This window comes from Schistocerca gregaria, chromosome 4, assembly GCF_023897955.1.
Source record: "Schistocerca gregaria isolate iqSchGreg1 chromosome 4, iqSchGreg1.2, whole genome shotgun sequence".
NCBI classification, from domain to species: domain Eukaryota; kingdom Metazoa; phylum Arthropoda; class Insecta; order Orthoptera; family Acrididae; genus Schistocerca; species Schistocerca gregaria.
The window spans coordinates 616,008,265-616,020,989 of NC_064923.1; the positions used below are offsets into that span (position 1 = coordinate 616,008,265).

General features: G+C 49.0%; 3 non-coding genes across 3 annotated transcripts; all 3 read left to right on the plus strand.

Annotated features, from left to right (window-relative positions):
• Positions 1 to 4,058: 4,058 nt before the first annotated feature.
• Trnas-cga (transfer RNA serine (anticodon CGA)) lies at positions 4,059 to 4,133 on the plus strand. The gene has a single exon. It is a non-coding gene; the product is annotated as a tRNA-Ser (tRNA).
• A 3,793-nt stretch (positions 4,134 to 7,926) lies between these two features.
• Trnas-cga (transfer RNA serine (anticodon CGA)) lies at positions 7,927 to 8,001 on the plus strand. Its single transcript has one exon. It is a non-coding gene; the product is annotated as a tRNA-Ser (tRNA).
• A 2,301-nt stretch (positions 8,002 to 10,302) lies between these two features.
• Trnas-cga (transfer RNA serine (anticodon CGA)) lies at positions 10,303 to 10,377 on the plus strand. Its single transcript has one exon. It is a non-coding gene; the product is annotated as a tRNA-Ser (tRNA).
• Positions 10,378 to 12,725: the final 2,348 nt, after the last annotated feature.

A 12,725-nucleotide genomic window follows, 5' to 3' on the forward strand; every position in this document is an offset into this window, starting at 1 on the left:
CCGCTGCAGAGTGAAAATCTCATTCTGGAAACATCCCCCAGGCTGTGGCTAAGCCATGTCTCCACAGTATCCTTTCTTTCAGGAGTGCTAGTTCTGCATGTTTCGCAGAAGAGCTACTGTAAAGTTTGGAAGGTAGGAGACGGATACTGGCAGAAGTAATGCTGTGAGTACCGGTCGTTAGTCGTGCTTCGGTAGCTCTGTTGGTAGAGCACTTGCCCGCGAAAGGCAAAGGTCGCAAGTTCGAGTATTGGTCGGTCACACAGTTTTAATCTGCCATGAAGTTTCATATATGCGCACACTCCGCTGCAGAGTGAAAATCTCATTCTGGAAACATCCTCAGGCTGTGGCTAAGCCATGTCTTCACAGTATCCTTTCTTTCAGGAGTGCTAGTTCTGCATGTTTCGCAGAAGAGCTTCTGTAAAATTTGGAACTTAGTAGACGGATGCTGGCAGAAGTAAACCTGTGAGTACCGGTCGTGAGTCGTGCTTCAGTATCTCAGTTGGTAGAGCACTTGCCCTCGAAAGGCAAAGGTCCTGAGTTCGAGTCTCGTTCGCGTACACAGTTTTAATCTGCCAGGAAGTTTCATATCTGCGCACACTCCGCTGCAGAGTGAAAATCTCATTCTGGAAACATCCCCCAGGCTGTGGCTAAGCCATGTCTCCACATTATCCTTTCTTTCAGGAGTTCTAGTTCTGCATGTTTCGCAGAAGAGCTTCTGTAAAGCTTGGAAGGTAGGAGACGGATACTGGTAGAAGTAAAGCTGTGAGTACCGGTCGTGAGTCGTGCTTCGGTAGCTCATTTGGTAGAGGACTTGCCCGCGAAAGGCAAAGGTCCGGAATTCGAGTCTTGGTTGGGCACACAGTTTTAATCTGCCATGAAGTTTCATATATGCGCACACTCTGCTGCAGAGTGAAAATGTCATTCTGCAAACATCCCCCAGGCTGTGGCTAAGGCATGTCTCCACAGTACCCTTTCTTTCAGGAGTGCTATTTCTGCATGTTTCGCAGAAGAGCTTCTGTAAAGTTTGGAAGGTAGGAGACGGATACTGGCAGAAGTAAACCTGTGAGTACCGATCGTGAGTCGTGCTTCGGTAGCTCAGTTGGTAGAGCACTTGCCCGCGAATGGCAAAGGTCCTGAGTTCGAGTCTTGGTCAGGCACAAAGTTTTAATCTGCCATGAAGTTTCATATCAGCGCAGAGTGAAAATCTTATTCTGGAAACATCACCCCGGCTGTGGCTAAGCCATTTTTTCACAGTATCTTTTCTTTCAGGAGTGCTAGTTCTGCATCTTTCGCAGAAGAACTTCTGTAAAGTTTGGAAGGTAGGAGACGGATACTGGCAGAAGTAAAGCTGTGAGTAGCTTTCGTGAGTCGTGTTTCGGTAGCTCAGTTGGTAGAGCACTTGCCCGCGATTGGCAAAGGTACGGGGTTCGAGTCTTGGTCGGGCACAAAGTTTTAATCTGCCATGAAGTTTCATATCAGCGCAGAGTGAAAATCTTATTCTGGAAACATCCCCCCGGCTGTGGCTAAGCCATGTCTCCACAGTATCCTTTCTTTCAGGAGTGCTAGTTCTGCATGTTTCGCAGAAGAGCTTCTGTAAAGCATAGAAGGTAGAAGACGGATACTGGCAGAAGTAAAGCTGTGAGTACCGGTCGTGAGTCGTGCTTCGGTAGCACAGTTGGTAGAGCACTTGCCCGCAAAAGGCAAAGGTCCTGAGTTTGAGTCTTGGTCGGGCACACAGTTTTAATCTGCCATGAAGTTTCATATCAGCGCACACTCCGCTGGAGAGTGAAAATCTCATTCTGGAAACATCCCCCTGGCTGTGGCTAAGCCATGGCTCCACAGTATCCTTTCTTTCAGGAGTGCTAGTTCTGCATGTTTCGCAGAAGAGCTTCTGTAAAGTTTGGAAGGTAGGAGATGGATACTGGCAGAAGTAAAGCTGTGAGTACCGGTCGTGAGTCATGCTTCGGTAGCTCAGTTGGTAGAGCACTTGCCCGCGAAAGGCAAAGGTCACGAGTTCGAGTCTTGGTCGGGCAAACAACTTTAATCTGCCATGAAGTTTCATATATGCGCACACTCCGATGCAGAGTGAAAATCTCATTCTGCAATCATCCCCCAGGCTGTGGCTAAGCCATGTCTCCACCGTACCCTTTCTTTCAGGAGTGCTAGTTCTGCATGTTTCGCAGAAGAGCTTCTGTAAAGTTTGGAAGGTAGGAGACGGATACTGGCAGAAGTAAAGCTGTGAGTACCGGTCGTGATTCGTGCTTCGGTAGCTCAGTTGGTGGAGCACTATTCCGAGAAAGGCTAAGGTCCCGAAATCGAGTCTTGGTCTTGCAGACAGTTTTAATCTGCCATGAAGTTTGATATCAGAGCACACTCCGCTGCAGAGTGAAAATCTCATTCTGGAAACATCCTCCATGCTGTGGCTACGCCATGTCTCCACAGTATCCTTTCTTTCAGGAGTGCTAGTTCTGCATGTTTCGCAGATGAGCTTCTGTAAAGTTTGGAAGGTAGGAGATGGATACTGGCAGAAGTAAAGCTGTGAGTACCGGTCGTGAGTCGTGCTTCGGTAGCTCAGTTTGTAGAGCACTTGCCCTCGAAAGGCAAAGGTCCAGAGTTCGAGTCTCGTTCGGGCACACAGTATTAATCTGCCAGGAAGTTTCATATCAGCGCATACTCCGCTGCAGAGTGAAAATCTCATTCTGGAAACATCCCCCAGGCTGTGGCTACGCCATGTCTCCACAGTATCCTTTCTTTCAGGAGTGCTAGTTCTGCATGTTTCGCAGAAGAGCTTCTGTAAAGCATAGAAGGTAGGAGACGGATACTGGCAGAAGTAAAGCTGTGAGTACCGGTTGTGAGTCGTGCTTCGGTAGCTCAGTTGGTAGAGCACTTGCCCGCAAAAGGCAAAGGTCCCGAGTTCGAGTCTTGGTCGGGCACACAGTTTTAATCTGCCATGAAGTTTCATATCAGCGCACACTCCGCTGGAGAGTGAAAATCTCATTCTGGAAACATCCCCCAGGCTGTGGCTAAGCCATGTCTCCACAGTATCCTTTCTTTCAGGAGTGCTAGTTCTGCATGTTTCGCAGAAGAGCTTCTGTAAAGTTTGGAAGGTAGGAGATGGATACTGGCAGAAGTAAACCTGTGAGTACCGGTCGTGAGTCGTGCTTCGGTAGCTCAGTTTGTAGAGCACTTGCCCACGAAAGGCAAAGGTCCCGAGTTCGAGTCTTGGTCGGGCACACAGCTTTAATCTGCCATGAAGTTTCATATCAGCGCACACTCCGCTGCAGAGTGAATATCTCATTCTGCAAGCATCCACCAGGCTGTGGCTAAGCCATGTCTCCACAGTAACCTTTCTTTCAGGAGTGCTAGTTCTGCATGTTTCTCAGAAGAGCTTCTCTAAAGCTTGGAAGGTAGGAGACGGATACTGGTAGAAGTAAAGCTGTGACTACCGGTCGTGAGTCGTGCTTCGGTAGCTCAGTTGGTAGAGCACTTGCCCGTGAAAGGCAAAGGTCCTGAGTTCGAGTCTTGGTCGGGCACACAGTTTTAATCTGCCATGAAGTTTCATATCAGCGCACACTCCGCTGCAGAGTGAAAATCTCATTCTGGAAATATCCCCCAGGCTGTGGCTAAGCCATGTCTTCACAGTATCTTTTCTTTCAGGATTGCTAGTTCTGCATCTTTCGCAGAAGAACTTCTGTAGAGTTTGGAAGGTAGGAGACGCATACTGGCAGAAGTAAAGCTTGTGTACCGGTCGTGAGTCGTGCTTCGGTAGCTCAGTTGGTAGAGCACTTGCCCGCGAAAGGCAAAGGTCCCGAGTTCGAGTCTTGGTCGGGCACACAGCTTTAATCTGCCATGAAGTTTCATATATGCGCACACTCCGCTGCAGAGTGAATATCTCATTCTGCAAACATCCCCTAAGCTGTGGCTAAGCCATGTCTCCACGGTATCCTTTCTTTCAGGAGTGCTAGTTCTGCATGTTTGGCAGATGTGCTTCTGTAAAGTTTGGAAGGTAGGAGATGGATACTGGCAGAAGTAAAGCTGTGTGTACCGGTCGTGAGTCGTGCTTCGGTAGCTCAGTTGGTAGAGCACTTGCCCTCGAAAGGCAAAGGTCCCGAGTTCGAGTCTCGGTTGGGCACACAGTTTTAATCTGCCATGAAGTTTCATATCAGCGCACTCTCCGCTGCAGAGTGAAAATCTGATTCTGGAAACATCCTCAGGCTGTGGCTAAGCCATGTCTCCACAGTATCCTTTCTTTCAGGAGTGCTAGTTCTGCATGTTTCGCAGAGGAGCTTCTGTTTGGAAGGTAGGAGACGGATACTGGTAGAAGTAAAGCTGTGAGTACCGGTCGTGAGTCGTGCTTCGGTAGCTCAGTTGGTAGAGCACTTGCCCGCGAAATGCAAGGGTCCCGAGTTCGAGTCTTGGTCGGGCACACAGTTTTAATCTGCCATGAAGTTTGATATCAGCGCACACTCCGCTGCAGAGTGAAAATCTCTTTCTGGAAACATCCCCCAGGCTGTGGCTAAGCCATGTCTCCACAGTATCCTTTCTTTCAGGAGTGCTAGTTCTGCATGTTTTGCAGAAGAGCTTCTGTAAAGTTTGGAAGGTAGGAGACGGATACTGGCAGAAGTAAAGCTGTGAGTACCGGTCGTGAGTCGTGTTTCGGTAGCTCAGTTTGTAGAGCACTTGCCCGCAAAAGGCAAAGGTCCCGAGTTCGAGTCTCGGTCGGGCACACAGTTTTAATCTGCCATGAAGTTTCATATCAGCGCACTCTCTGCTGCAGAGTGAAAATCTCATTCTGGAAACATCCTTAGGCTGTGACTAAGCCATGTCTCCACAGTATCCTTTCTTTCAGGAGTGCTAGTTCTGCATGTTTCGCAGAAGAGCTTCTGAAAAGTTTGGAAGGCATAAGACGGATACTATCAGAAGTAATGCTGTGAGTACCGGTCGTGAGTCGTGCTTCGGTAGCTCAGTTTGTAGAGCACTTGCCCGCGAAAGGGAAAGGTCCCGAGTTCGAGTCGCAGTCGGGCACACAGTTTTAGTCTGCCAGGAAGTTTCATATCAGCGCACTCTCCGCTGCAGAGTGAAAATCTCACTCCGGAAACATCCCCCAGGCTGTGGCTAAGCCATATCTCCACAGTACCCTTTCTTTCAGGAGTGCTAGTTCTGCATGTTTCGCAGAAGAGCTTCTGTAAAGTTTGGAAGGTAGGAGACGGATACTGGAAGAAGTAAACCTGTGAGTACTGATCGTTAGTCGTGCTTCGGTAGCTCAGTTGGTAGGGCACTTGCCGGCGAAAGGCAAAGGTACAGGGTTCGAGTCTTTGTCGGGCACAAAGTTTTAATCTGCCATGAAGTTTCATATCAGCGCAGAGTGAAAATCTCATTCTGGAAACATCCCCCCGGCTGTGGCTAAGCCATGTCTTCACAGTATCTTTTCTTTCAGGAGTGCTAGTTCTGCATGTTTCGCAGAAGAGCTTCTGTAAAGTTTGGAAGGTAGGAGACGGATACTGGCAGAAGTAAAGCTGTGAGTACCGGTCGTGAGTCGTGCTTCGGTAGCTTAGTTGGTAGAGCACTATTCCGAGAAAGGCTAAGGACACGAAATCGAGGCTTGGTCGGGCAGACAGTTTTAATCTGCCATGAAGTTTGATATCAGAGCACACTCCGCTGCAGAGTGAAAATCTCATTCTGGAAACATCCTCCATGCTGTGGTTAAGCCATGTCTCCACAGTATCCTTTCTTTCAGGAGTGCTAGTTCTGCATGTTTCGCAGATGAGCTTCTGTAAAGTTTGGACGGTAGGAGATGGATACTGGCAGAAGTAAAGCTGTGAGTACCGGTCGTGAGTCGTGCTTCGGTAGCTCAGTTGGTAGAGCACTTGCCCGCGAAATGCAAAGGTCCCGAGTTCGAGTCTTGGTCGGGCACACAGTTTTAATCTGCCAGGAAGTTTCATATCAGCGCACACTCCGCTGCAGAGTGAAAATGTCATTCAGGAAACATCCCCCAGGCTGTGGCTAAGCCATGTCTTCACAGTATCTTTTCTTTCAGGAGTGCTAGTTCTGCATGTTTCGCAGAAGAGCTTCTGTAAAGTTTGGAAGGTAGGAGACGGATACTGGCAGAAGTAAACCTGTGAGTACCGGTCGTGAGTCGTGCTTCGGTAGCTCAGTTGGTAGAGCACTTGCCCGCGAAAGGCAAAGGTCCCGAGTTTGAGTCTTGGTCGGGCACACAGTTTTAATCTGCCATGAAGTTTGATATCAGCGCACACTCCGCTGCAGAATGAAAATCTCTTTCTGGAAACATCCCCCAGGCTGTGGCTAAGCCATGTCTCCACAGTATCCTTTCTGTCAGGAGTGCTAGATCTGCATGTTTTGCAGAAGAGCTTCTGTAAAGTTTGGAAGGTAGGAGACGGATACTGGCAGAAGTAAAGCTGTGAGTACCGGTCGTGAGTCGTGCTTCGGTAGCTCAGTTTGTAGAGCACTTGCCCGCAAAAGGCAAAGGTCCCGAGTTCGAGTCTTGGTCGGGCACACAGTTTTAATCTGCCATGAAGTTTCATATCAGCGCACACTCCGCTGCAGAGTGAAAATGTCATTCAGGAAACATCCCCCAGGCTGTGGCTAAGCCATGTCTCCACAGTATCCTTTCTTTCAGGAGTGCTAGTTCTGCATGTTTCGCAGAAGAGCTTCTGAAAAGTTTGGAAGGCATAAGACGGATACTATCAGAAGTAATGCTGTGAGTACCGGTCGTGAGTCGTGCTTCGGTAGCTCAGTTTGTAGAGCACTTGCCCGCGAAATGAAAGGTCCCGAGTTCGAGTCACGGTCGGGCACACAGTTTTAGTCTGCCAGGAAGTTTCATATCAGCGCACTCTCCGCTGCAGAGTGAAAATCTTACTCTGGAAACATCCCCCAGGCTGTGCTTAAGCCATGTCTCCACAGTACCCTTTCTTTCAGGAGTGCTAGTTCTGCATGTTTCGCAGAAGAGCTTCTGTAAAGTTTGGAAGGTAGGAGACGGATACTGGAAGAAGTAAACCTGTGAGTACCGATCGTGAGTCGTGCTTCGGTAGCTCAGTTGGTAGGGCACTTGCCCGCGAAAGGCAAAGGTACGGGGTTCGAGTCTTTGTCTTGCACAAAGTTTTAATCTGCCATGAAGTTTCATATCAGCGCAGAGTGAAAATCTCGTTCTGGAAACATCCCCCCGGCTGTGGCTAAGCCATGTCTTCACAGTATCTTTTGTTTCAGGAGTGCTAGTTCTGCATCTTTCGCAGAAGAGCTTCTGTAAAGTTTGGAAGGTAGGACACGGATACTGGCAGAAGTAAAGCTGTGCGTGCCGGTCGTGAGTCGTGCTTCGGTAGCTCAGTTGGTAGAGCACTATTCCGAGAAAGGCTAAGGTCCCGAAATCGAGAATTGGTCGGGCAGACAGTTTTAATCTGCCATGATGTTTGATATCAGAGCACACTCCGCTGCAGAGTGAATATCTCATTCTGGAAACATCCTCCATGCTGTGGCTAAGCCATGTCTCCTCAGTATCCTTTCTTTCAGGAGTGCTAGTTCTACATGTTTCGCAGATGAGCTTCTGTAAAGTTTGGAATTTAGGAGATGGATACTGGCAGAAGTAAAGCTGTGAGTACCGGTCGTGAGTCGTGCTTCAGTATCTCAGTTGGTAGAGCTCTTGCCCTCGAAAGGCAAAGGTCCTGAGGTCGAGTCTCTTTCGGGCACACAGTATTAATCTGCCAGGAAGTTTCATATCAGCGCACACTCCGCTGCAGAGTGAAAATCTCATTCTGGAAACATCCCCCAGGCTGTGGCTAAGCCATGTCTCCACAGTATCCTTTCTTTCAGGAGTGCTAGTTCTGCATGTTTCGCAGAAGAGCTTCTGTAAAGCATGGAAGGTAGGAGACGGATACTGGCAGAAGTAAAGCTGTGAGTACCGGTCGTGAGTCGTGCTTCGGTAGCTCAGTTGGTAGAGCACTTGCCCTCGAAAGGCAAAGGTCCCGAGTTCGAGTCTCGGTCGGGCACACAGTTTTAATCTGCCATGAAGTTTCATATCGGCGCACTCTCCGCTGCAGAGTGAAAATCTCATTCTGGAAACATCCCCCAGGCTGTGGCTAAGCCATGTCTCCACAGTATCCTTTCTTTCAGGAGTGCTAGTTCTGCATGTTTTGCAGAAGAGCTTCTGTAAAGTTTGGAAGGTAGGAGACGGATACTGGCAGAAGTAAAGCTGTGAGTACCGGTCGTGAGTCGTGCTTCGGTAGCTCAGTTTGTAGAGCACTTGCCCACAAAAGGCAAAGGTCCCGAGTTCGAGTCTTGGTCGGGCACACAGTTTTAATCTGCCATGAAGTTTGATAGCAGCGCACACTCCGCTGCAGAGTGAAAATGTCATTCTGGAAACATCACCCAGGCTGTGGCTAAGCCATGTCTCCACAGTATCCTTTCTTTCAGGAGTGCTAGTTCTGCATGTTTCGCAGAAGAGCTTCTGAAAAGTTTGGAAGGCATAAGACGGATACTATCAGAAGTAATGCTGTGAGTACCGGTCGTGAGTCGTGCTTCGGTAGCTCAGTTTGTAGAGCACTTGCCCGCGAAAGGGAAAGGTCCCGAGTTCGAGTCGCGGTCGGGCACACAGTTTTAGTCTGCCAGGAAGTTTCATATCAGCGCACTCTCCGCTGCAGAGTGAAAATCTCACTCCGGAAACATCCCCCAGGCTGTGGCTAAGCCATGTCTCCACAGTACCCTTTCTTTCAGGAGTGCTAGTTCTGCATGTTTCGCAGAAGAGCTTCTGTAAAGTTTGGAAGGTAGGAGACGGTTACTGGAAGAAGTAAACCTGTGAGTACCGATCGTGAGTCGTGCTTCGGTAGCTCAGTTGGTAGAGCACTTGCCCGCGAAAGGCAAAGGTACGGGGTTCGAGTCTTTGTCGGGCACAAAGTTTTAATCTGCCATGAAGTTTCATATCAGCGCAGAGTGAAAATCTCATTCTGGAAACATCCCCCCGGCTGTGGCTAAGCCATGTCTTCAAAGTATCTTTTCTTTCAGGAGTGCTAGTTCTGCATCTTTCGCAGAAGAGCTTCTGTAAAGTTTGGAAGGTAGGAGACGGATACTGGCAGAAGTAAAGCTGTGAGTACCGGTCGTGAGTCGTGCTTCGGTAGCTCAGTTTGTAGAGCACTTGCCCGCAAAAGGCAAAGGTCCCGAGTTCGAGTCTTGGTCGGGCACACAGTTTTAATCTGCAATGAAGTTTCATATCAGCGCACACTCCGCTGCAGAGTGAAAATGTCATTCAGGAAACATCCCCCAGGCTGTGGCTAAGCCATGTCTCCACAGTATCCTTTCTTTCAGGAGTGCTAGTTCTGCATGTTTCGCAGAAGAGCTTCTGAAAAGTTTGGAAGCCATAAGACGGATACTATCAGAAGTAATGCTGTGAGTACCGGTCGTGAGTCGTGCTTCGGTAGCTCAGTTTGTAGAGCACTTGCCCGCGAAATGGAAAGGTCCCGAGTTCGAGTCGCGGTCGGGCACACAGTTTTAGTCTGCCAGGAAGTTTCATATCAGCGCACTCTCCGCTGCAGAGTGAAAATCTCACTCTGGAAACATCCCCCAGGCTGTGCTTAAGCCATGTCTCCACAGTACCCTTTCTTTCAGTAGTGCTAGTTCTGCATGTTTCGCAGAAGAGCTTCTGTAAAGTTTGGAAGGTAGGAGACGGATACTGGAAGAAGTAAACCTGTGAGTACCGATCGTGAGTCGTGCTTCGGTAGCTCAGTTGGTAGGGCACTTGCCCGCGAAAGGCAAAGGTACAGGGTTCGAGTCTTTGTCTTGCACAAAGTTTTAATCTGCCATGAAGTTTCATATCAGCGCAGAGTGAAAATCTCGTTCTGGAAACATCCCCCCGGCTGTGGCTAAGCCATGTCTTCACAGTATCTTTTGTTTCAGGAGTGCTAGTTCTGCATCTTTCGCAGAAGAGCTTCTGTAAAGTTTGGAATTTAGGAGATGGATACTGGCAGAAGTAAAGCTGTGAGTACCGGTCGTGAGTCGTGCTTCAGTATCTCAGTTGGTAGAGCACTTGCCCTCGAAAGGCAAAGGTCCTGAGTTCGAGTCTCTTTCGGGCACACAGTATTAATCTGCCAGGAAGTTTCATATCAGCGCACACTCCGCTGCAGAGTGAAAATCTCATTCTGGAAACATCCCCCAGGCTGTGGCTAAGCCATGTCTCCACAGTATCCTTTCTTTCAGGAGTGCTAGTTCTGCATGTTTCGCAGAAGAGCTTCTGTAAAGCATGGAAGGTAGGAGACGGATACTGGCAGAAGTAAAGCTGTGAGTACCGGTCGTGAGTCGTGCTTCGGTAGCTCAGTTGGTAGAGCACTTGCCCTCGAAAGGCAAAGGTCCCGAGTTCGAGTCTCGGTCGGGCACACAGTTTTAATCTGCCATGAAGTTTCATATCAGCGCACTCTCCGCTGCAGAGTGAAAATCTCATTCTGGAAACATCCTCAGGCTGTGGCTAAGCCATGTCTCCACAGTATCCTTTCTTTCAGGAGTGCTAGTTCTGCATGTTTCGCAGAAGAGCTTCTGTAAAGTTTGGAAGGTAGGAGACGGGTACTGGTAGAAGTAAAGCTGTGAGTACCGGTCGTGAGTCGTGCTTCGGTAGCTCAGTTGGTAGAGCACTTGCCCGCGAAATGCAAAGATCCCGAGTTTGAGTCTTGGTCGGGCACACAGTTTTAATCTGCCATGAAATTTGATATCAGCGCACACTCCGCTGCAGAGTGAAAATCTCTTTCTGGAAACATCCCCCAGGCTGTGGCTAAGCCATGTCTCCACAGTATCCTTTCTTTCAGGAGTGCTAGTTCTGCATGTTTTGCAGAAGAGCTTCTGTAAAGCATAGAAGGTAGGAGACGGATACTGGCAGAAGTAAAGCTGTGAGTACCGGTCGTGAGTCGTGCTTCGGTAGCTCAGTTTGTAGAGCACTTGCCCGCAAAAGGCAAAGGTCCCGAGTTCGAGTCTTGGTCGGGCACACAGTTTTAATCTGCCATGAAGTTTGATAGCAGCGCACACTCCGCTGCAGAGTGAAAATGTCATTCTGGAAACATCCCCCAGGCTGTGGCTAAGCCATGTCTCCACAGTATCCTTTCTTTCAGGAGTGCTAGTTCTGCATGTTTCGCAGAAGAGCTTCTGAAAAGTTTGGAAGGCATAAGACGGATACTATCAGAAGTAATGCTGTGAGTACCGGTCGTGAGTCGTGCTTCGGTAGCTCAGTTTGTAGAGCACTTGCCCGCGAAAGGGAAAGGTCCCGAGTTCGAGTCGCGGTCGGGCACACAGTTTTAGTCTGCCAGGAAGTTTCATATCAGCGCACTCTCCGCTGCAGAGTGAAAATCTCACTCCGGAAACATCCCCCAGGCTGTGGCTAAGCCATGTCTCCACAGTACCCTTTCTTTCAGGAGTGCTAGTTCTGCATGTTTTGCAGAAGAGCTTCTGTAAAGTTTGGAAGGTAGGAGACGGTTACTGGAAGAAGTAAACCTGTGAGTACCGATCGTGAGTCGTGCTTCGGTAGCTCAGTTGGTAGGGCACTTGCCCGCGAAAGGCAAAGGTACGGGGTTCGAGTCTTTGTCGTGCACAAAGTTTTAATCTGCCATGAAGTTTCATATCAGCGCAGAGTGAAAATCTCATTCTGGAAACATCCCCCCGGCTGTGGCTAAGCCATGTCTTCACAGTATCTTTTCTTTCAGGAGTGCTAGTTCTGCATCTTTCGCAGAAGAGCTTCTGTAAAGTTTGGAAGGTAGGAGACGGATACTGGCAGAAGTAAAGCTGTGAGTACCGGTCGTGAGTCGTGCTTCGGTAGCTCAGTTTGTAGAGCACTTGCCCGCAAAAGTCAAAGGTCCCGAGTTCGAGTCTTGGTCGGGCACACAGTTTTAATCTGCCATGAAGTTTCATATCAGCGCACACTCCGCTGCAGAGTGAAAATGTCATTCAGGAAACATCCCCCAGGCTGTGGCTAAGCCATGTCTCCACAGTATCCTTTCTTTCAGGAGTGCTAGTTCTGCATGTTTCGCAGAAGAGCTTCTGAAAAGTTTGGAAGGCATAAGACGGATACTATCAGAAGTAATGCTGTGAGTACCGGTCGTGAGTCGTGCTTCGGTAGCTCAGTTTGTAGAGCACTTGCCCGCGAAATGGAAAGGTCCCGAGTTCGAGTCGCGGTCGGGCACACAGTTTTAGTCTGCCAGGAAGTTTCATATCAGCGCACTCTCCGCTGCAGAGTGAAAATCTCACTCCGGAAACATCCCCCAGGCTGTGCTTAAGCCATGTCTCCACAGTACCCTTTCTTTCAGGAGTGCTAGTTCTGCATGTTTCGCAGAAGAGCTTCTGTAAAGTTTGGAAGGTAGGAGACGGATACTGGAAGAAGTAAACCTGTGAGTACCGATCGTGAGTCGTGCTTCGGTAGCTCAGTTGGTAGGGCACTTGCCCGCGAAAGGCAAAGGTACGGGGTTCGAGTCTTTGTCTTGCACAAAGTTTAAATCTGCCATGAAGTTGCATATCAGCGCAGAGTGAAAATCTCGTTCTGGAAACATCCCCCCGGCTGTGGCTAAGCCATGTCTTCACAGTATCTTTTGTTTCAGGAGTGCTAGTTGTGCATCTTTCGCAGAAGAGCTTCTGTAAAGTTTGGAAGGTAGGAGACGGACACTGGCAGAAGTAAAGCTGTGAGTACCGGTCGTGAGTCGTGCTTCGGTAGCTCAGTTGGTAGAGCACTATTCCGAGAAAGGCTAAGG